At 33.5% G+C, this 25,551-nt stretch overlaps 1 protein-coding gene and 1 long non-coding RNA gene across 7 annotated transcripts in view; one reads left to right on the forward strand and one right to left on the reverse strand.

Moving 5' to 3' along the window:
- LOC123316835 (glutamate receptor ionotropic, kainate 2) overlaps nucleotides 1–25,551 on the reverse strand; it is a 145,884-nt gene that overhangs the window by 113,254 nt on the left and 7,079 nt on the right. The window lies entirely within an intron of this gene.
- LOC123316868 lies at nucleotides 1,398–2,260 on the forward strand. Its single transcript, XR_006538109.1, has 2 exons — nucleotides 1,398–1,929; nucleotides 2,037–2,260. It is a non-coding gene; the product is annotated as an uncharacterized LOC123316868 (long non-coding RNA).

The following is a 25,551-nucleotide window of genomic DNA, read 5'->3' on the forward strand; positions in this document are numbered from 1 at the left end:
AATATTTCCAAAGAATGTTGATCTTTCTTTCACGAAACTAAATCAATCAATTCACTTCCGATAAATATCTTGATTTTCTAGAAAAACTCTGTTAGGCCGTACAAATCTCGAAAAGAGTACTGACAAACGTCAAAGTTTGTTTTCATTTCGCAGCGCCCTCAACGGTAATTGGATTCGCGAATTCTCATCAAAAGTAGAAACCATAGAAATATTGATAAAATAAGTTTTTGACCATTTTCTATTATTTATATCGATAGAAACCATATGATGTTATATATTTTTGGACGCAGTAAAAATTAAGCTTTAAAAAAATTGCACAGAAATCTAGTGTTCCTATTTAAAAAAACATAACTTTGGGTCATAGCTTCGAAATTAAAAATCCTGCTAAAAGGACGAGCACGCAACTGGATTCTAAGTAAAAAAGTGCCTGTATAATGTTTTCATGTCAGAGCTGTATCATCAGTATTAGCGGAGATATAAATTTATTTCGAAATCGCCATTTTTCCAATTTTCGCTTATAACTCGAAAACAAAAGAAGGTGGCCAAAAATGACTACTACTCTTGTTAGTTTCTCAGAAAAAGAACGAGAATGGGGTAACAGATTTTGTCTATCTCCTCTGGTTTGAAAGCTGTAGTGCTAAAACATCGAAATTTGCCCACCCTGTACTATGAATTTCATGAGTACTTCGATAGCTGCGTAAACTGTAAGATTCTTTTATTCAATTCACCAAATAATAGTGCATGGCACCATCCAGGTTGCCGAGGACTGATTTTTTTCCCTTGATAGTGACAATAATTTTCTTCCTCTCGTGTCGATATTCAACATCCTATTCATCTCATAATAATATGAATTTTGAATATTTATGCATTTAATCAATTGAATATATATTATTGAATATTAATTTCAGTCATTTGATCGAATAGATCAGTTTTCTGAGGCGTAACTCAAAAATGGGTCAACAATTTATTTTCGAGTCATTTAATCAGCAAAAATAAACTATAAAGTGATAAGAAATAGATTAAATAGAACAAAAACTAAGCGGCTCTCATTGTCTGTTCGAAATGAAGGCCTACATCTGAAAACATTTATCAGCTCCTTTATATTGGAATGCCTTCATTTCGAACAGAAAATGAGAGCCGCTTAGTTTTTGTTTTATACTACCCATTTCTTATTCATCACAAGTTTATTCTTACTAATCAAAAGACTTAAATATAAATTATTGTTAAAGACCATTCCTTGAGTTACGCTTAAGAAAACTGATGTATTCGATCAAATAAAAACTGAAATTAGCATTCAATAATGTATATTCAATGAGGGCTACCGTTTTTTTGCTCACCAGTTGGCGCCTTTGTAGAGTGAGGTCCTGAACATAGACAAACTAATGCAAGATCATAGACAACTTATAGATGGGAAACTCTCCTACTAAACGTTTGGAGGTGATTTTAATTTCATCAACACCCACCAGACAGCGCTCGCATCGTGGTTTTCGGTCTTTCGTTACGATTTCCATCATAAAGTAAGTCAAGTGGGTGTGTTCTGTGATTTCCATTTCCTCTGTCTCATAGACAACTTAAGTTGTCTATGCTCTGTCTTTCACTGTTGAACTGTCACAGGGGTAACATTGAGTTTTTGGTTAGCCGGGTGAGCGAATATTGAAATATTCTAAATTTCAACATGGAAAGAAATATGAGGTTGAAACCTAAGTGTTGTGTTCCAAATTGTGAGGATAGGACATGCAAGCGTCATCGGTTTCTGAATCCAGAAAAATATCCTACTCTCTTCAAACTTTGGGTGGAAAAAGTGAATAATTCTATCCTAAAAAATAAAACACCACAACAGATACGGAAAACATATCTTGTTTGTGATAGACATTTTCCAAAAAATCACAAAACAGAGGGCCGAAAAGGACCCGTCCTGGTTTCTTCCTGGTGAGTTGAATGAATTGATATGACATGGATTTGTGGTAACCGAATTGGTTATTACATAACTGTTTCGTTAACTATTCATTTCAAGTAATAAATTAATAAATTTTCAGATGAAAGTGATGATGTTCTGGAAATGCAAGAATGTACGAATGTTCCAGAGATCCATGAAGGCAACAATGATCTGATGATAGGGGAACCTGCTGGCTGTTCAAATTCCATCCACTTATTGAGACGAGGAGCAGTCAAGAAAAGGGTGATGATGAACATTCACGAAAAAATTTTACTGAAAAGACTGACTTATCAGAATAGAAAATATAATGTTTGGTTTTTTCAATTTTTGTTTTTCTTAGTGCCTTTACATGTCCAACAACTCATACTCACTATTATGATAATATATCATTCGAAAAAAATTCGATAAGATCATATTATCATATTTTGAGTGAGTGATTTAGAATTCAAAATAGGAAATAAATTGAAAGAATCAGAAAGGTGAGGCTATTTTAAATTTTCGCGCCAATTAGTACCATTTATCACCGCCAGTTGGCAGCATTTTTACAAATAACTCTTTCAACACCCACCAGGGGGCGTATTAAACCCAAACATTAGAGGGAGAGTTTCCCATCTATAAGTTGTCTATGTGCAAGATTTGTTTGTCTACGATGACGGGGACTTGTCATTTCACAGATCATAATATTGGAGAAATTGAATATAGAAATATTTGGTTACTAATCAATATCTTGTTCGTTATTTTTGTATTTTTAATTTGCGCATGTGAGTAAGTCCCTTTCTGACAATGATTTGGCTTCACTTCTTTTATAGCATAAAACACGTAATATCAATAAAAGTATTATAGATATATGGAGACCATAAACTTATGATTAATCATATAGTTGAGTCTATGATGTGGTCCCACGCTACACTAGAGCATCTAGCGGCGAATTCACATGCGGTAACCCTCATTGATTTAATTCAAAAAGATTCAAAATTAATTTCGTTATGAGATGAAAAGGATGTTAAATATCGACACGAGAGAAAAAAATTTTTTGTCACTATCAAGGGAAAAAAATCAGTCCTCGGCAACCTGGATGGTGCCATGCACTATTATTTGGTGAATTGAATAAAAGAATCTTACAGTTTACGCAGCTATCGAAGAAACCATGAAATTCATTGTACAGAGTGATTTCGCGAACTCTTAAGAACTTTCCAAATTTATATGATACGGTCCTGCAAAACGAATGATATCTGATTGCATTGTTCTGGAACCTCATAGAAGCAATTTTCATTTCAAATTTTGGATAAATCTATTCAGAAGATAATGTGGTTCTGATTCCCATTCAAATTTGAAAAACACCCTGTTAATCAGAGTCTAGAACTCCTAAATATTTCATATGGGGTTTTTTCGTGATCTTCTAGGTATTCTCTATTACACTTTAAAATGTTTCTCATCTTATCCGGGACACCCTGCATATGGAGACTGTCACGAAAAAATTGCTATGAGCATCGCTCTGCAAGAAAGATTGTAGAGATCAAACCATGCATGATAGAGAACAAACAAAATACCCGATAATAACGCAATAATTAATTTTCGAATTGTATGGCTATCGAATTGTTCGATTGCAATTGTCACAAAAATTCGTAATAGCCAACACAAACAATTGTATTATTTTATACTGCACCCCCTATTTTTAGTTCACATATCGACGAAAAAATTCAATTTCACTATTTTGGTTCAAGGCTCCGTATGTAGATCATCAACCGTTTGCAAGATAAAATATGTTTACCTGAAGTTGTCAGATTGATCGGGTTTATTGATGTTCTTGGAAAGCTATGAAGTTTTTTCTGTTGCCACTATTCATATTACTGCAATTTTACAATTTTGAACAGATGCATTATTTTGAATCCGGAAAAAATTTGTTCGAAATTCCATCAGTTTATTCACAAAAAAATGCTTGAGGATGGTGCTTCAGATAAGAAAAAATCCTTAGAATTTTCGCCTATATCTCGAAAACCAAGGATCACTGGAGGCCCAGATTCTTACCATTCCGTTTTTCCTGGAAGAATAGTTCGAAAACGTTGTTGCATGCGTTCTGCTTCACCTCTTTTAGTTTCCAAGACACCTTGGTACACAATTAAATTAAAAAGAAATTCAAATGAAAAAAAAAAAACTAAATTGCATACTGAAAGCCTGAATTGACACAGCACTATGTGGAATTTTCAGAAGTAATTTTTTTCAGTTTGATATGACTAATTCAAGGAAATTACATCGGAAAAAGCATTTTCATAGAGAAAAATATTTGCCAATATTCAGGTCGATTCTGTTTGGAAATAGTAATATGGTTATAGAAAAGATATTGCTATCACAGCAAAGTTTGAAAAACTGGTATTCTTATCATTGATTTTGAGCAATATGATCTGTCAATTTCTAGAAGATCTTGTTATTTCAGTTTGCTATATCAGCAATATCATTTAAGTACTTGCTATTTCATAAAAAAGTTGGAAATGGCAGTGAATCTCTTGTTTTTACATTTCTTCCAAGCGTTAGAAATTTAGAAAATAGGCAAGTTATTATAAACATGCTTCGTGTTAGTAACTTTTTGGAAACCTTCACTTGAACTTTTCATTTATAGTGAAAATATGAGACTACGATTTCGATATATTAGGGACACCAGTAATTCATTTGAATTGCCTGATGAAAAGTTTCTGGAACTGTTTCGTTTGAATAAGGAGAGAAGATTTGAATAGATTGGTAGAGGAACCGACCAGTAAAAATACAGTTCCTTTTTACCTACAAGTGGGTGAAAATCCATAGAGAATTTCTAGGAGATTGATTATGAAATCAATTCCATCTGATTTTTTGTTGTTTGCTTATTTTCAGACATGATGCACAGTTCAACCAAAAACTCGCAATCCAAATACCGAATAAAACATTAAACCGAAGAGTATCAATTGATGATACTCTTTGATTAAACACAAGTAACACAACTTATTCTTCTTTTCCATAGAAAAGTTATAGAATTACATGTTCTTTTCTATGAAATGAGAATCTCACCCTTCAAAACAGTGTTGTCAGCTCAAACATTCGATTATTTTTCAACAATATTGCTATGGCCAAAACTCATAACCAATCTTGCGTAAAACGGTGAAACAGAATATTCGTTTGCTCAGTCATATTGCTATATTTTATAATTATAACAATGTTGTAGATTTAGCAATGTTATAACAAGATGCGAACAGAATCGACCTGATTGTAGTGAGTGTATATTAATATACATAATTTTTTTGATTATTATGGACAATAAGTATAGGCTCACTACAATATTGGCAAATGTTTTTCTCTATGAAAATGGTTTTCAGTTTTCATATTCAACAAATCGAAAGATTAATTTTTATGAAGATGCGAAATTCAAATGAATTTTTTTTCACGAAAAACTGTAGGCTATAACGCAAAAGGCCTCTTCGAAACTTTCCAAATAAGTAGCATCGGTGAAAAAATACCAATTTTCAAAATACCATAAACGAGGATATCAACTTTTTATATTTTGAAAGAAAAAATTTTGAAATATTTTTGCATATTTATCGAAATCCTTTTTTCGATAAAAACTTCCACTAGGATACAAATAATTGAAAAATTCTTACAATGGAGCAGTAGGAGCTGCATAGAAAAGTCAGTTTCCAATAGGAGCTGTGGGAAACTTCCGAATCTACATACACTAACAAAGACACACACAAACATCACATAGTACGCATATAAACACTATACGTACACATAAACACAGAATCCTTACGAAAACATTAGAAATTACCAAGTGAATATTGTTATTGAAATTCTCGAAATACTGGGATCCACCTACTATTATGAAAAACCTTCCCTACTGTCAAAACTCTTTCAATTACTGGAAATTCTAACATATAATAGAAGGTGTTCATCTGGAAGAAGCGGAATCGAAACTGGGGCTGGCATTTCCGATGATACGTAGTGGAACTGTGTCACTAAATCGGGGCAACCGACTAATATACTAAGTGACAAAAAAGAACCCCGAGAATGAGTTATTGTGATGAAATACCGCAATGTCTGATAGAATCTTTAACACGCCTGGCCATTGATCAGGCGGTGCGAATAATTCATTCCTGTAGTAAGTTATCCATTCAATGTCAGCGCGTTGAATAGAAGCCAGAGTTTGAGATTTTTCTGCACATTTTTCATTCGAGGGGAACATTTTTTGAGGTTATGTTAACATCCATATCATTTTAACTTTAATCCTTAGCGTGCTGTGTAAACCAATCAAATGTCTACTGATTTATTTTGAGGTTTCAATAACGAGTTATTGATAGCTATCAAATATCGAAAATTCCAAAATTTTGGGATTGCTGATGAAAACAGGCATGCTGAAGCATGAAAAATGTGTCAGAAGACGCTCCAAGAACTTTTGCCCAAGTTGTGCTCAAATAGCTCACAAGATTGAAGAAAACAATTAGGAAAGCACTGATGTAAACTTGAACTCAGCAGCATTTGTGCTTGTTCAAACTCATAAACCCATCAAGGAACTGAAGTAATTCACTGATGATTGCCTCCGAGAAAAATAATTTGAAGAAACACTGAAAGTTGAAAACTAGTTAGTAATTGACTCTAGAATATTGTTTCAAAAGTTTCTGTGAGCATTATCTAGCTGATCTAGCGAATAGTTCCTGATAAGAGACGATTACATCAACATTATAAAAATTCTGTAGAATCAAAGTGATGAAACTACCTTTATTTAGTCTTGGATGAAATATTTTTTTATGACTGAGACTGAGAGAGTAATAATGAGAGTTCAAAAAATATTACATATTTCGAAATTACTACGCATTCGCCAATTTGTTACCACTCTAACGACCAGTTTCATTATACAACTTTATGTTCCTTTAATTTTGAAACTTCCTCTAGTCCTACCAAAACTGACACTTTAGCTTCAAGCTCAAAGGAATTTGATTATGATACCGGCCGTAAACCTCAACTATTATAATCTAACGACTTTTCATCACCACTGTTTTCCATTATTCTTCTATACTTCATTCAAATTTATTTTAGCAGTCGGTTGGCCATGAAATAATTTTCTCAAGTTTTTGTAACTAGAACGAAGTTAGGTTGGCACTCATGAAATGTCGTTAATGTCATAACGCCGTTGCCACAACTTTTAGACATCTTAGCCAAAACTAATATCAATTTTCATTACGAAAATTCGAAAATGCCGAAAGTGATTGATAAAAGAGACAGGGTTTCAGGAAGTGCTATTTAGAATTCAGGTCCGCTCATTCAAATAGTTATATTCTAAAATCCACAATACGTCAGACGGTAGCGAATATATTCAAGGTAAGAGAATTTATATAATGTTTCATCTGAATCTAAACGACTTATATTTCAGCTGAATATTTTCACAATGAGAAAGATTGTGAATGAAGAGTATGACAAAGAATTTCCTTCTATTGGGAGACCCAAAAAAGTGGTGGCATTTCAGAATTTTATGTTTGAGTGAATTAATGCGAAAAGTTAACTACAGGATTTTTGATAAATGTCATCGGAGAATGAGTTCCCTAAAATGGATTTTTCTGTTTTTCATTTGACTTGTCCTATACAATGTAAATGTCTTAAGGTACTAATAAATACCTAAATATTATAATTACATCAATGTATTAAGATGAATAGCCACAAATACGTGCAAGTTGCCCTGTTACTGTTTATTCATGTGAAATTTTTGTTCAACGGTGAAGTTGCATCTTAACTTGAAACTTCCTTCAACTCCTTTTACTTATATTGATGCAAGATGATTTTCATTGAAAAATTTAACATTCTTGCAATTATTTGTTAATTCCTTCGGGAGATACCCATTGCCAACCACTGCATCATATGCATTTCATCTTCGGGTTAATATTTTTGAAATCTACAAATGATGTAAGCCAAAGAAGATAACGAACATTAACTCTCCTCAAGCTAGTGCATATTATGATATTATACTGATCTCTTGTATTTTCCATGCAAATAACTGGATTTGGTATGCCTTCAATGAGTTTGTATAAACTTCAATTATGTTCGTCAGATATTCGACATTGTGATAAAATACGTAATAACAGAAACTTTTACGTAGAATGGGCAACATAGCGTTGATTTAAAACCCAAAAATGTTTTGACAAGCTTCATAACCCCACATTTTCGTACTATACAGAGTGAAATGTGTCAAATTTCCATGGCCAACCGACTGCTAAAATAAAGTTGAATGAAGTATACATAATATTTTTATTGAGTGTATGGAACTCCAAATAGAAAACCCATAGTAAAATGGGTTGATCATAGTAATCGCTTTAAATAAGAAAATATTTATTGTCATTTGGTGTATGTTCAAATCGACATGAATAAAAAGCTATTGAAAAAAGGGTGAAATGAAATACGAGCATATTTAATGGATTATGGGGATGGAAGAAAACTTTCAGTACATTTGAGCTAATCGAAGATATACGAGTCGTAATAGCACCCGGTCTATATTTTCAGTATTATCCTCACTTTGCCCGCATTTACAATCAATAAATTACAAGATTTTCGTTCCAGATAAAAAAGATATCTATATATCTGACTGGGAGCTATAATTTATCATTCAACATTGGGAATATGAGATAGAAAGTAACAAAACTTAATGGAAATTCCAATGGTTTCCTACATCTCTAGTATAAATACTAAAAACTGGCCAGGGAGAGCATTATTTTCATTTTATTGCTTTCTATTTTTGGGGTCATATAACTTTCTGTGCAAGTTTAAGCATAGAATTTAAATGGATTTTATAACGTTCTAACTGTATTTTCACGTAACTTCTAGCACAGTGCTGATTATTATTATCCCAGTAGGGAATAGTAGACTGATGAATCGATTGCGTCCCAAGCATTATGGTATATCCATTTGAAAAAGATTTATTTTCGCTAAAAATTTTACGTTCAACTATAACCGAAAGAACGTGATAGTATTGTGCACTCGAAATTCTTGCCAGAAGGTATATAAAAATTATTACTCCTAGTAAACGAAATAAATTTGGATACATAACACCTGTTGAAATAAAGTCAACAAATATATATTACGATTTAAATTGAACAAGAAAACTACCATAATGCAAAGTATCAATAGAAATTGCATGCCTGCGAGAAAAAGTAGAAGCTGGCCATGGTTTCGGTTTCATGGGGCTTCGTCAGAGCAACACAACTCCTACCTCGACGAGAATGGAACGAATTGATTATATCAGCATGCGTATCTAAATTAATTTCCTTTATCGTTCACCTAAGTTTCATGGCGTGAAAAAATCATATTTGTGGAAAGAAAACTTGTGGATTTTTCACCATTATAAAGAATCATCTCACAATGCAATCCAATCTCTGTGAACAAATTTAAGGCCCAAAACTCAAAGAATCTGATGTAACCATCAAACAAACACCGCATTTCTCTGATATGGCTCCGACCGACTTTCTTCTACCTCAAATCAACACTCGAGGCATCTGTTTATCTTTGATAGAAGACATAAAAGAGAATTCTCGGCAAGATAATTTCTGAAAATGCGTGTAAAAAATTTTTTTTACCACAATTGGCACTGAATCTAGTTCTTCAGCCACACACAAATATTCACAATACGTGTTTTATATCAGTATGCTTTTAATCGTGTTCTACCAAAATATCATAGACGTTTTTGTTCCCCGAGGAGGGGGTTTTGCTACAACTAAGATGTCTAAAACTCTGGTGTATTCACTGATTCGATTTTGTTTTTAATTTCGTGGGGATATGGGATCAGTTTCGTTTTTTCCACTGTAGGTAGCGCTGTTTAGAATTTGACAGAGCATTGTCATTTGATATTTGAAAATAATTTCCTACGACGTACGAACATGTTGTATTTATAAGCGATTATTGGTGTGTGAAAATGTATTAGTTTCGAGAAAGGGGTGTAGAACATTAATTTATTCAACATGTCGTTCAGTAAGTTCAGTTTTCCATATGGACAATCAAGAGCTACAGCTAAGAATTCGGTGTTGTTGGAATTTGAAGCAGAACCAAATCAGATGAACGAACATTCGGGACCGATATAGCTAAGTTTTATGGAAACTTCAGCAATATTTCAAAGAAACTGTATTGGAAATATGTAATGTGAATTGTGAGCATGTATTGAGAATCAGAAATACATAAATCTATTCGAGTCTGTTACTTCAAATATTCTTCCTGAGTAGATATAGTGAAAATTTCCTTTCCGTCAACTGAATATATTGCATATTTGACCAATTAACTGTGTTTTATTAAAATCATATTGAATTATCCCCTCACGAATTCAAGTTGTCAAACGGAAATTATCTTGAAGAACAGTAAATCCTCATTCGAACCCTTATTCGATAGTGTTGAAATTTGTTTTTACAACGAAAATTGAACTGTGAAGCACAAATATTCCTTAACAGCTGACAAAATGCACCAGTTCAAGTTCATATTTTGTACTCGTTGGACGTTGATCGACATTCGATATCAACGCAAAACAAAATAAAACGAGAGAGTATCATTGGACTTCCTTTGATAGAACAAGGATAGAACGAAGCAAATGACATGGTGGCGCCGCCACGAAACTGATCCCATATCCCCGATTTTCTGAAATGTTGATGCTTGCAAAAAGTGGCAAGTGCACACACCAGTGTTTTAGACATCTTAGCTACAACTAAAGATAATATATGGTTTAAATCTTCGTCCTCGGAACATAAAGGAGAATTTGTGATACCAATGAGGAAACTGTCTATCTAGCCTTCATGATTGTGACGATTTAATGTTCTTAGCTTAGGATGTGACGTAGATAATAATCAAATTTCCTGTGAGGAAATATGGAGAATAAATGCATTAACGTTGAGAGCTTCCTTGAATATTGAATAATTAGATTCATTTCGAGAAGCCGAAACCAATTGACATTTGGTAGATTTCCATAAATCATCATGGAATATGTATAAAATTCTCTATCAACTGTAGGTACGTGTAAATTCATTGTTATTTTTTTTACTATGTTTTTCAGATTTTGAGCTTTATGAGAATAATTGCAAACGAAAAATAGTAGTCAATTCCTTTTCATCGAAGTTTTCTAGAAACCTACTATTGTTTGCATATACAGACTTCATCATAATAATTCACGTTTGTCAAACATAGGGGTTTTGGAATGTATGATTTGTTCTAGGCAAAATATCTGTTACATAAAAGTCTACGTCCGTATAGGTTTATTTGAAACTTGCTTGTTCTATTTCTTATGTCAATATTTTTTATGCGTTCTGATCTGTTATGTCAGATCAGAAATACTCAAAATTTTCAGGAAATTAATACCATATTGCCCATACTAGCTCCATCTCATGTTGGCCGCACTCGTGGCTATTGAAACTCACTGAAAGGGCGCGTCCATGTGTTTTATAGGTCTATGAGACAAACTAATGCAAGATTTGTTTGTCTACGATGACGGGGACTTGTCATTACACAGATCATAATATTGGAGAAGTTGATTATAGAAATATTTGGTTATTACTAATCAATATCTTGTTCGTTATTTTTGTATTTTTAATTTGCGCATGTGAGTAAGTCCCTTTCTGGACAATGATTTGGCTTCACTTCTTTTATAGCATAAAACACGTAATATCAATAAAAGTATTGTAGATATATGGCGACCATAAACTTATGATTAATCATATAGTTGAGTCTATGATGTGGACCTCACGCTACACTAGAGCATCTAGCGGCGAATTCACACGCGGTAACCCTCATTGATTTAATTCAAAAAGATTCAAAATTAATTTCGTTATGAGATGAAAAGGATGTTAAATATCGACACGAGAGAAAAAAAATTATTGTCACTATCAAGGGAAAAAAATCAGTCCTCGGCAACCTGGATGGTGCCATGCACTATTATTTGGTGAATTGAATAAAAGACGCAGCTATCGAAGAAACCATGAAATTCATTGTACAGAGTGATTTCGCGAACTCTTAAGAAATTTCCAAATTTATATGATACGGTCCTGCAAAACGAATGATATCTGATTGCATTGTTCTGGAACCTCATAGAAGCAATTTTCATTTCAAATTTTGGATAAATCTATTCAGAAGATAATGTGGTTCTGATTCCCATTCAAATTTGAAAAACACCCTGTTAATCAGAGTCTAGAACTCCTAAATATTTCATATGGGGTTTTTTCGTGATGTTCTAGGTATTCTCTATTACACTTTAAAATGTTTCTCATCTTATCCGGGACACCCTGCATATGGCGACTGTCACGAAAAAATTGCTATGAGCATCGCTCTGCAAGAAAGATTGTAGAGATCAAACCATGCATGATAGAGAAACAAACAAAATACCCGATAATAACGCAATAATTAATTTTCGAATTGTATGGCTATAAAATTATTACTCCTAGTGAACGAAATAAATTTGGATACATAACACCTGTTGAAATAAAGTCAACAAATATATATTACGATTTAAATTGAACAAGAAAACTACCATAATGCAAAGTATCAATAGAAATTGCATGCCTGCGAGAAAAAGTAGAAGCTGGCCATGGTTTCGGTTTCATGGGGCTTCGTCAGAGCAACACAACTCCTACCTCGACGAGAATGGAACGAATTGATTATATCAGCATGCGTATCTAAATTAATTTCCTTTATCGTTCACCTAAGTTTCATGGCGTGAAAAAATCATATTTGTGGAAAGAAAACTTGTGGATTTTTCACCATTATAAAGAATCATCTCACAATGCAATCCAATCTCTGTGAACAAATTTAAGGCCCAAAACTCAAAGAATCTGATGTAACCATCAAACAAACACCGCATTTCTCTGATATGGCTCCGACCGACTTTCTTCTACCTCAAATCAACACTCCAGGCATCTGTTTATCTTTGATAGAAGACATAAAAGAGAATTCTCGGCAAGATAATTTCTGAAAATGCGTGTAAAAAATTTTTTTTACCACAATTGGCACTGAATCTAGTTCTTCAGCCACACACAAATATTCACAATACGTGTTTTATATCAGTATGCTTTTAATCGTGTTCTACCAAAATATCATAGACGTTTTTGTTCCCCGAGGAGGGGGTTTTGCTACAACTAAAGATAATATATGGTTTAAATCTTCGTCCTCGGAACATAAAGGAGAATTTGTGATACCAATGAGGAAACTGTCTATCTAGCCTTCATGATTGTGACGATTTAATGTTCTTAGCTTAGGATGTGACGTAGATAATAATCAAATTTCCTGTGAGGAAATATGGAGAATAAATGCATTAACGTTGAGAGCTTCCTTGAATATTGAATAATTAGATTCATTTCGAGAAGCCGAAACCAATTGACATTTGGTAGATTTCCATAAATCATCATGGAATATGTATAAAATTCTCTATCAACTGTACACTGAGAGAACGAAATAGTGAAATTACAGTGAAAATCTTGGGTTATTTGTGACCAACGATAATCACTGGAATTTCACAAGGAATATTCTGAAACGAAAACCTTGTAAAATCACAGAAAATATAAATCACAAGTTAGTTGTGATTTCACATGAAATTTTTTCTAATGATTTTTCTAGAAACTAAACCTGTGAATACTCATTGTGAAATCACAATAGAATTTTATGGTATCAACTGTAAAATTACATTTATTCTGTGAATTCGCAAAGGATTATTACAGAAATAAATTGTAAAATTAGAAAATTTTGTGAAATTACAGGATTCATTGTGGAATCACCTCTCGTTCTCGCGAAAATACGTCGTGAAATTCAGCATCAATTAGACCGTAAAATACTATAATGTTGTGAATAAACAGAGCAGATTCACAGAATTTAATTGTGAATTTCAAGTATTTGTTAAAATTCCAGAATTCATTGTAGAAATACCCCACACCCTTTTAAAATTACTTCGTGAAATAACCATGAAAAGTACTGGATAATTGTCTTTATTTTGTTATTGATCAAAGTAGTTGTACAGAACTTAATTGTTAATTTCAAAAATTCAACTGAATTTGGCACAATCACTGCCTAGAATATACACTTCAATATGGAAAAAAAAAACATTAAATTAATTAAAAATAACAACTACATCATAAAATATAGTCATCAATATGGAAAACAAAAAATTTGAAACATTATATCAGTTAAAAAACAACCACAACATGAAATTAATATAATCTTCAATATAAAAAACAGTATGAAACATTACATCAAACAAAAACAACAACCACGAATATCATCTAAAATGATAAACATTTTTTCAAAATATAAAAAAATCAACATAATTGTGAAGCATTCAACTATGAAATATCAGCTTCTGAAAATATTGATATGCGCTTAGTTAGCGGTTCATATCATAAGAGTATAAAATTAAAATTCAAAAACAAAGTATACCTAGTCTTCTTTCAACGAAAAAGACACAAACTTCTGGAATAGATAAATTTATGAATTTGTTTTTTATAAAACTTGATTTCCTCGTGCTTGACTTACTTCCAGAATCCGGATTAATGTTGAAATGCATCCTTTGGAACATCTCCATAGATTAAATTGAGGGCCTCCCTGAATACATAGGTTGCAAACACATATCGTTTTTCCATAAAGAATTCGTATCGGTGGTTTATTCCTGAAAAAAAAATGAAATAAGTAGGAATCCAATAAGCAATATTTCGATACAGAATATTTGTTGTATGCATGCGGTGTTCAATTTTTTTCATTAGTATCTGCCAAAGGAAAACCACAAATCGAAAAAATAAACATCGCTTTCAAAAAATGTGAAGTATCTACTTACCAGTATATATTTCTTTTGTCACACACTTGAAACTTTCAAGGAACTTGGAAGGCACAAATACTTGGAACTTGAAAGAACTAAATCATATTAAACAAAAAACTGAACCATGTATCACTCTTCGCACTTCAGAGTTCTTGCTTGAAGACACGGTGGATCATTCCAGAATGAATTGGGTTATGGGGTAAGTTAGTGAGTATTTACGATAGGATATGGGATTGGGCAACGAGCAGGTGCCAGTTGCAGAAAACGTTTTGATTGGCCACGGAATGAATCTAGAAGCAGATAAAAGTTGTGATTTTACAATTGCATTATGAAATTCCATTGAAGCTGTGAATTCGGATCCAGCCGAGCGACGTCACGTACCGCATAGGTGGAAAATGACTTGATATTTGCAATCATATTGTAATATTACGTTCAAGCTATGAATGTGTTTAACACATTTTTAAAATAGATATTTTACAGAAATACCCAGACTTACGAGTTTTTTCAGCAGTAGGTACCTACTCAAAATATTTTCTGACCAAGTGACAGAATTTGTTTTTCGATTATGGTTGAGGAGGAATGCAGGAACCTATAATCTCCTATATGAATTATACAAAGAATAGAATAAAATATATTTTATTTATATCTTCAGAAATGTATTCATATAAAGAACAAGTCGAGAAAAAAATTTCTACAAAAAACGTCATTGTGGACTGCCTCAATGTGATGAATAAATTGGACAAAAAGTCATCTGTATGGACTCTATGTTGTACTGATGGATCAAAATTAGAAAGAGGTACAGGCATTGGGGTGTGTGGACACAGATCAATATAAGGCAGCAGTCCAAAATGAGGAGTTGAGGAAGCAATAAAAAAATCCTGTACACACACTCCTAGGCATGCACAGAATAGTTATAACAACAAAAAAATTCGTCTTTCCTTCACCGATCTACACCCGAAAGCTCCTGGAGCTGCCACTAGATGAGCTTCTGAAAAGTCAACTTCAGATCAGACTCTGCGTGGATCGGAAAAAGAACAGCACAATTTTGGCCTTCGTGAGATCATCAGTTGTTTATTACATTTCAAGCGGCATCTTTGGAACGCTCTAATGGAAACCGATTGATTTTTTTTAATTCTGTTTTCATATTCGAGAGAAATATTTTGACCATAACAAATTTCAAAAATTTCGCGTAAGATTTTTCTCTTGCCGTAGACATGTAAATAAAAAGTGTTCGATCCTTGAAGGAAATTGTGCCGCGATATCATGTACAATTATATTTTTTCGTGGTAATTTCACAACCGCCTTAATAACACATTGTATAAGCACATTTGTGAAGGAATTTTGCAATTAAAAGGGTTCTGCATTGTAATTCTACAACACAACATTTTTTTCTTCGCAAATTCACAAGAAAAATTCTCAAATCACAATAACTTTGTGAAATAAAGTTGTGAAATCACATTTTCATGTGATAATTCACAAAAATATTGTGATTCACAAAAATTTAGATCACAATAATGTTGTGAAATTACCGTTTCATGTTGAAATTCGCAAATTTATTGTAATATTGCATTGCAGTTGTAATTTTTCAGGTGAATATTACAACCCTTGTGATATCACAGAGAATTAACACAAATTTTCGGTAAATTTCATATTCACTATAAATATACATGATAGTTTTACATTTTTCATGAAATTCCGCAACACTCTTGTAGAAACATCCAGATATTAGTTGTGAAAAAAATAATCCAGCTGTGTAACTGTAACCTGTCCAGCTAATATGTGGGTAATTTCACATTGTAACCTCAAGATTTTTCTCAGTGTAGGTACGTGTAAATTCATTGTTATTTTTTTTACTATGTTTTTCAGATTTTGAGCTTTATAAGAATAATTGCAAACGAAAAATAGTAGTCAATTCCTTTTCATCGAAGTTTTCTAGAAACCTACTTTTGTTTGCATATACAGACTTCATCATAATAATTCACGTTTGTCAAACATAGGGGTTTCGGAATGTATGATTTGTTTTAGGCAAAATATCTGTTACATAAAAGTCTACGTCCGTATAGGTTTATTTGAAACTTGCTTGTTCTATTTCTTAAGTTTCAAGTTTATGCGTTCTGATCTGTTATGTCAGATCAGAAATACTCAAAATTTTCAGGAAAATGAAAAGATTGAATACAAAAATAAGGTACCCATTTGAATAAAAGTATGATTGAGCAGAACCATTCTGAAACAGACATTTTAAATGAAGATCCTTTTGATTAATTTTGAAAAATGACATGTGAAACTTCTTTTTCTACAAAGTAGAACAAAATATGGGGAAGGGCTTTTGAATTCAATTTCCTTTCACCGAAGGATTGTGGAAAGTTTCGAGTGGAAATCATTAGAAAATGAAAAACAAATGCTGTAGGTCTACCAGTAACTATTAGACAACGTACGCTGAAAATTCAACACTAACCCTTAAAACGTTATTTTTGAGCAGAGTTTTCAACTAAGTCTGGAAAATAGTTTTTTTGGAGTCAAGCAGTGTTTGATGACCGTCATGAATATTAAGTTAAACAAGCGATATCTCATTACCATTTATTTTTCCTTTTATTTCAAAGCTGATTTCATTAAACCCTTAGCATTTCCCTTCATATTCATCACAATTACGCAAATTTCAGTGAACGTGTAACTTAAATACAGTGAGGTTCAACGAAAACTTAACTCGATTTTCCGGCTTTGAAAATAAAATGTGGAAAGTCGCTTAGACCTGTCATTTCTGACTCGAGGGGGAACAACTTCCCCGCTCTTACTGCAACACCCTAACGGAGATGAGCACAACCCCTTGATTTTGAATAGGGTTGAGGGGTATTGCGATACCTCATGTTGAAGATCTTATCGAGTACTATCTGATCCTGAAATTTCACTGCAGGTTTAAGAATTCTACATCGTTTTCAAATCGAGCACAGATCGAACGCGATGTTTCTACCCTTGCACGTTTTTGGTCAACATTCAAACATTTGGGGATCCATTTTGCAGCAATTTTTCTCATGTCCAAATTGACGTGAACTATATGATGAACGCGTTCGTATGAAATATTCAGTGTTTCAGATATCCGTTTTAGCCCAATTCGACGGTCTGATAAAATCATGTCATGAAGTGCATCGATATTTTCGGGAACTGACACAGAAACTGGCCTTCCCTATCGGTCATCATCTTCAATGGAAAATTTACCTTTTTTGAAGCTTGCAGTCCAATTTTTCACGGTCGCATAGGAAGGACATTGATCACCAAGGGTATTAAGCATATCTTCTTAAATCTGCTTACCTCTTAACCCTTTTAGATACAGGTACTTGATGACGGCTCGATACTCCAATATTTCGATTTTCACAATTCTTCTTCTTTCCCTTAATTTACTGCGTAATTCTGGTTCACTTTTTTGACCCCAAACTTCACAATGACACTTCTAATGAGTTATTGTTCGTTGCTATGGTAACGCAATATTTATTTTTTGCATGGAACTGGTCTATGCTAACTAGATATCAATACATGCTCATCCTACATCGGATAATTTCCTAGTACTAAAGGTCGGATATATGCCACTATTGCCAGAGTTTGTCTCTGATATTGCTTCATGACCTAAGACATTATTTCTAAAAAATAATTTTATCGTTTCCACCCTTTCTTCTATGGAATATCTATCTACACCATTTTAATTCTACTACAAATTTACAATCGCTTTGACATACTCGTAACGTTCTTGAAAATTCACGATAGACTAAGGTAAATCGAAAAATGGTCCGCCTACTTTTTTAGAAAAAAAATTGATATTTTTTTGGACAAAAATTTAACATAACAACTAAATACCTGTAAAATGTGTCGGATGCGAATAATATTCTTGAGATGAATTTCACATTGTCTCTTCTACTATTTTTGCTGTTATTTCACTATCGATGGATATTTTGAAGCGAAATTTTAGAGTCAGATAGTACTTGATACTATCTTCAAAATTGGTTATCCCTATTCAAAATCAAAGAGTTGTGCTTACCCCCGTTAGTAGGTTGAAGTTATGAGGATGAAAAAAGCGTAAAAGAAGACCTCGAATCAGAAATTGACGAGTCCACATTTTCATTTCAAAGTCGGAAAATCGAGGCGTTAAGTTTTCGTTGGACCACCTTGTATATGGAAAATGATTCAATTTCATATCATCCGAAGACGCATCAGAAACGTTGACATAAAATAATACACATATTTTCTATCTCCATCAGTCGTATCTAGATATATACGGAAAAATTCGTTTAAATTGTAATTCGATATATCTTATACTTCGTACGGACAAACTCAGCTCTGCAAATACAGAGAACGATCTGTCTTATCGATTTTAGCTGCAAAACAAGTTTCCCGCATTCTTTTTATTCCATACTTTCGGGGCTCCCGAAAAGAGAGCGCAGAGTCGCGCCATCCGATGTAAACAAGGCATTAAATCAGGAAAAGTGCCATAATATCGGACTGGAAATTGACGAGAGCTCTGCAATTCACCGACTTCCCCACATTACGTTCTTTTTCCAGTTGCCGCCAGTAGGGTCTGGAAAGAAACGTATACAAACTGATTTGAAATGAAACAACTTTTACTGTTAATTTGAGTGACCAGCTGAAAATTCCCCCTCTCTACAAGAACTTCAAGCATGGAAGTTTGTATAGATTCATTATTGCGAGCAAAGTTTGTACTTTTTGCTTAGTTTTTTTGTGTGAAAACCAATCTGCATTATAAGTGACATGGCCCTAAATAAAGCTCATTTCCATGTTATGTGCAGAGCTTACCCTCGCAAATATATGATAATAGGGAATAATAAATGATTGTTACATCGTAACATTACTCTATAAGGCTTCTTACTAAGGATTTCGTACTATACAGGGTGTTTCATGAGTCGTTGGCCATAGCCTAATGGTGAATGCAGGTCATCCAGGCCTTTCAGAAAACTTGCTTGTTTTGTATCTTAAGGCTATTAGTTTCGGAGATACGGGATGATTCATGAATATTGGCCGAAATTTGCGATAGCCATAACTCTGGACGGCAAGGTCCAATTTTGATCAAATTTTATGGGTTTGTTCACTTCAGAATGCTCTTTCAAACGGCGCATGAGATATCAATATTTTCAGGGCAGTACTCAGAATATCGTGATTTTTCATTCAAGCCCCAAAATCTATATTTTTTACATCCCTTACAGAAATTTCGTTATTGCCATGAAAAACTACATAGTTTATTCTAAAGAATTCAATTTTCACTTTGCATAGCACAATTGTCACAAGGGAATAGAAACCGGAAGAAATCATATTTTATCTCATTTTTTCGAAATTCGGTCCTGTTTTTATTCCTTCGGTGATAATATTCATTGTCCTTTGCCGAGATTCTGAATTTTTTTAAATTCTGTTCAATTATTCTTCATTTTGAACCGTCAGCACATACTGAGTGTTCGTTAAAAAGTGTTTATGAAGAGTATGCAAAGTCGAGCTGTGAATTCTTTTGAAATAACATATTGAATATAGATACAAATGATGGGAACCATCTTGGAAAATGTAATCCGTAATTTGCTTCATAACACACATAAGTATTGAAATTTATTCTTCAACAATGAAAATGTAGTATCATAAGAGATGTTCGAAATGGGGTTCCTTCATCTTGACGCATTTCCCAGCGCTTAAAATCAGATTATTTATTGCCCTTCTTATCATACCGGGATTTTGTTTCTACACAGGCTTCTTCCATAGAGAAAGGTCTCCATAGAGAAAAGTCTCTGGCTTCTTCTATCCTCTGCCGCAAATGCTCCCGTGAAGTCAGAAGTCATTTTTTCACGCACATGCAGTGGGAACTAATGGTTTAAAATGAAAAAGAGCTGGACAGAATTTTAAAAAATTTAAAATCTTGACCGAAGACAATGGATAATATCACCAAAGAAATAAAAATAGGACCGCATTTCGAATAAATGATATAAAACATGAATTCGTCCGGTTCCTTCATTGTTGTTTTATGAAAGGAAATGAAAAGATTAAGGTTTTTCGGAAGAATATATTTTAATAGTTATGTGTGTTATGAAGCAAATACATTTACGGATTACATTTTCCAAGAGAGTTTGAATCATTTGTATTTAAATTCAATATGTAATTTCAAAGGAATTCACAGCTCGACTTTGCATACTATTAAAAACTTTTTTCCGAACACTCAGTATGTGCTGAGAGTTTAAAATGAAGAAGAATTGAACAGAATTAAAAATAATTCAGAATCTCGGCAGAAGACCATAAATATTATCACCCGGGGAATAAAAACAGGACCGCATTTCGAAAAAATGACATAAAATATGATTTCGTCCGGTTCCTATTCCCTTGTGACAAGTGTGCCATGCAAAGTGAAAATTGATTTCCTTAGAATAAACAATGTAGAGTTTCTCATGGCAATAACGAAATTTCTGTAAGGGATGTAAAAAAATATAGATTTTGGGGCTTGAATGAAAAATCACGATATTCTGAGTACTGCCCTGAAAATATTGATATTTCATGCTTCGTTTGAAAGAGCTTTCTGAAATGAACAAACCCATAAAATTTGATCGAAATCCGACCTTGCACTACAGAGTTATGGCTATCGCAAATTTCGGTCAATATTCATGAATCACCCCGTATCTCCGAAACTAATAGCCTTAGGATACAAAATAAACAAGTTTTCTGAAAGGCCTGGATGAGCTGCATTCACCATTGGGCTATGGCCAACGACTCATGAGACACCCTGTATATCATAAAATTTTGAAATGTACTGCAATCCAATTTTATTGTATTTTTTCTCTTTCTTCCTCAGACTTGTCCTACACATTGTTTTTGATGTCTTATACGATTAATAAAGTTTAAAGTGCCTATACACGCACCAGCGAACTGCAGTCCAGGACTGCTAATACGTAGATCTTAAATTTAACTGCACTACAAATTTCTTAGAGTTTCAGTTCAAATTGAAAGTTCTGGATTACAGTTCGCGTGTGTGTGTGCATAGGCACTTTTACAGTCATTGTAAGTACTCTACTGTATATTTTATAGTACAATTTTTTCATTATATTCATGTTTCATTGCATCTTTAGCTATGACTTTTCTTCTCTTTTTATGGGTACTAATGAAAAAAGTCAAGTGTATGGCATTTCTGGAAAGGCAATCGAATTACCTTTGAAACGAGGTATCATTCAACCCCCCTTCCCAGTTGAGACTTTAGGGGTTTCTGTCATCACTCTCACAGGGTTGATACAAATTGATTGGAACTAATCCTATTTAATGTACCTCTACTAATCAGAAGATTACCTTTCTTTTTTTCTAATTCTGCCTAGTGTCATGATCAACGATTATAAAGTAGAAAGATGGGAGACGCCCTCATATCTCCAGTACTAAAAATCGCCTACATTTTAGCCAGTGAAAAAACATTCTACAATGAGATGGTGCTGAAAACGTACAGTCCATAAAGAAAAACTGTTTGGTAACAGTTTTCTGTTTAATAATTGAAGGGCGCGAAATGCGAATTCTATTTCTTGTATTCAATTTCAATATCGATTTTGTTGAGACCGGAAAACAAACAGCCTGAGCCATACAAAATTATGGTTTAGTTTTGTGACCAGGATGTAAGTTTTCATCTGAACATTGTTTGGAATTAAGTGATATGAATGAAATACGCTGTTGGATGTGCTTTATTTTTATTTGTAATTTATAAAAAATTTTTATATGAATTATGAACTACGAATAGAGCTCTGACTAGGACACAAGAGTATATGGTGATCGGCTATACATGAAAGGAGTTTTTTGTGTGCAATAGGTACATTGTTTTGAATTAACAAACTTAGTTGAATTTCTACAATTCATATCAGAAATTAATATGAACCTATATTCAATATACCATCATAGCATACACATTTCAGGTACTTACATATTATTTACATAATTTTCAGAACCACAATTCGAAAAAAACCTTACAGAGTTATACAAGGCCTGTATTTAGGTCCTTTCGTTTGCATAGAAAGTGTAGCACTTTTCTACACTCGGTGTAATTTACACTCGATTTTAGTATTCGTTTGCGATTGGATTTACACCAGTGTAGGGGAGGTGTAGTTTATCTACACCTAGTCAAAAGGAGGTGTAATATTAGTTCTGTGGTGTGAAATTCAAAATTTGATATCAATGTCACGGACGTCACAGTAATCTACTTCAAAATGGATACTATTACATTTGAAATTTGCGATAAGTTCATCACTTTACAAGAGGATGAAAAAGTAACACATCTTCTGAGAAACGAAACCATATTTCGAATTCGAATTATTAGTCTATGAGCGTGACGTCAGTGTTTTTTTCATTCGTTTGCGCAATTACACCGAAAATCAGCTGATTTAAAGTGCAGTGTAGATTACACTACACTGAGAAACAGACGAAAGGACCTTATGTTAGCCCTTCAGTGTAGTTTATTTATGGTTTTTTTACGATTCCTTTATGATAGGTCTTTTTATGACACAATATAAAAATTGATTAATGAATGAACAAAACACTGACAGCAGGTTTCATCAAACAATAATTTGACAGTCAATCGATTCCCAAATCGAAATCAATAAAACTTTTGCATTCTGAATATATTGAAGGAGTATCAATCGGGAATCTTTGATTGGAATAGCTATCTCAAATCTTACATCCTTTCACATGTTCCTGAAAACGGATCTCGAATAAATATTTTTACCAGTCTTAGGGTCTTAGAAACACAGATGGCGCTCAAATCATTTAAGTCGCTTGGTTTCCCATCTTGCTACTCTATAATCTTTGGTCAGGATATTAGGGGTGATACTTTCTCAAATTGACACCTTGTATATTTATTTCAATCAGTATTCAAAATTATCCCGACGACACTTTGAATCGAAGTTGTTTTGTCACATTTGACATCATTGGACCATTCATTAAACCAGACAGACAGCATGGATATATTTTCAAAATTTCGATTCCTCAGGTTAATTTTGAATTGAAATGCTTGAAATGAATATAAAACCACCATTATATTTATATGCTGGGATTGAGATTGACTGAGCATCCAAAAACATTAAGTTTTTTGTAAATTGTTACTACTTAAAAAGTGAGAATTAGTGAGACCTACAGGCAGCAAGTGGGAGTGTTAAGGGGGGAAAATCAACTGATTTGGAGGGTTCAGAAATCGCTAACTGTTAGCGAACCGCTGCATCTAGAGGTCCTTGGTGCATTTCTTTTGGTAGGTTGTTTCGTTTCTTCTTATTTCTAAGTTCTTCAATAATTTTAACATAAAAATCGTTATTTATATATAATAATTTCAGATCATCAACTCTACCGAAATATTCTTTCGAAAGAGAATAGAAAATAATCTATGTACAAACGAATGGAACGCACTAATTTTGATTTTAGTTTTCGCTATATATTAATTTCATAATCACCGAGTGGGTGAGGTAAAAGGACATAATCAACTGATTTATAGGGTTGGAAAATCGCTATCTGAGAGCGAACCGTTGCATCTTGTGGTGAAATAATTCTTTTATCTTAAGCAGTGTCCAATATCTCTACAAAGACGTCTTTCAGTCTTATAAGTATTCCGATACATGAAATATCTATTTTACCCCTAGACATCACACCATTCCTTAAATTGGGAACCCTAGCTCATTCTGCCGGCTTTTTATCGAAAAAGTAACAAATTTCAGAACAAATTGAGTAGGAGGTCCTTGCGTTGGACTCTTGCAATCCTACCTTCTCTTTTTGTCAGTTGTATGAGACAGCGTGGGAGCCTATATAACTTTTTCTTTTATTGTCTTCTGGGAAAACATCTGGCGTAGGATAGGGTCTATCACTCCTAAAAAGTGAATTGCCATATTCCGGATACCTAGGTCGTCATGTTCTCCAGAACTCATTTCGTGAGTATATAAAAAGAGCGAACAGGGTAACCCAAATAATAAAGATCCATTTCACGACCAGTTGAAAAGAAATGAAACGGAAGAACGATGAACAATTTCCCGAATAAAGGTCCGGACTTATTTCTATTAGCTTGATTAATTTGTTCTGTAGAATAGTGGTAATAAAATTAATATTTATCCAACCAAAATCTTAAAATGACACGCTGAAACACATCAATTGGAAATATTTTTTTATGGAAATCTCTAATCTACGATGCTTGAGCTTGTTGGATAGCTGACGGGAAATAAAATCCCACCATAATCTTTGTTTTTTTTTGATGTTGTGGTTATCGAAAGAAACAAAAAGTCTCTCGAGAAAAAATTACGAGGATATATTGAAAAATTCTTAGCCTACTATAGAACCAAACAAAATTTCAATGTCAAAATATCTTATTACTCAACATATTCTCCTCTCAATTGGATACATTTATTACAGAGAACCTGCAACGTCTCTAGACCTTTCAAAGAAAATGTTTCTTCTTGCTCTGCAAACCAGACCTCCACAGCTTTTATTACCTCCTCGTTGGAAGAAAATTTACGACCTTTTAAATTTTTTTTCAGTTGAAGAAAGAGATGATAATCAGATGGAGCCTAATCTGGTGAATAAGAGGGGTGTTCTAGTAATTCAAACCCTACATCACGAATTGTTTGCATGGCAACATGAGATTTGTGTGCAGAGGCGTTGTCCTGCAAAAACAAAACACCTTTGGATAGCTTTCCGCGTCTTTTCTCTTTAATTTTTTCCCGTAGAGTGGTCAGTAATATCAAATAGTATTCTCCGGTTATTTTCCTACCCTTATCCAAAAATCAATCAATCATGATAACTCCATGGCAATCCCAAAAAACTGAAGCAAGATCTTTTCCAGCAGGTTTTTGGACAC

The sequence above is a fragment of the Coccinella septempunctata genome, chromosome 1 (assembly GCF_907165205.1).
Source record: "Coccinella septempunctata chromosome 1, icCocSept1.1, whole genome shotgun sequence".
Taxonomy (NCBI): Eukaryota; Metazoa; Arthropoda; class Insecta; order Coleoptera; family Coccinellidae; genus Coccinella; species Coccinella septempunctata.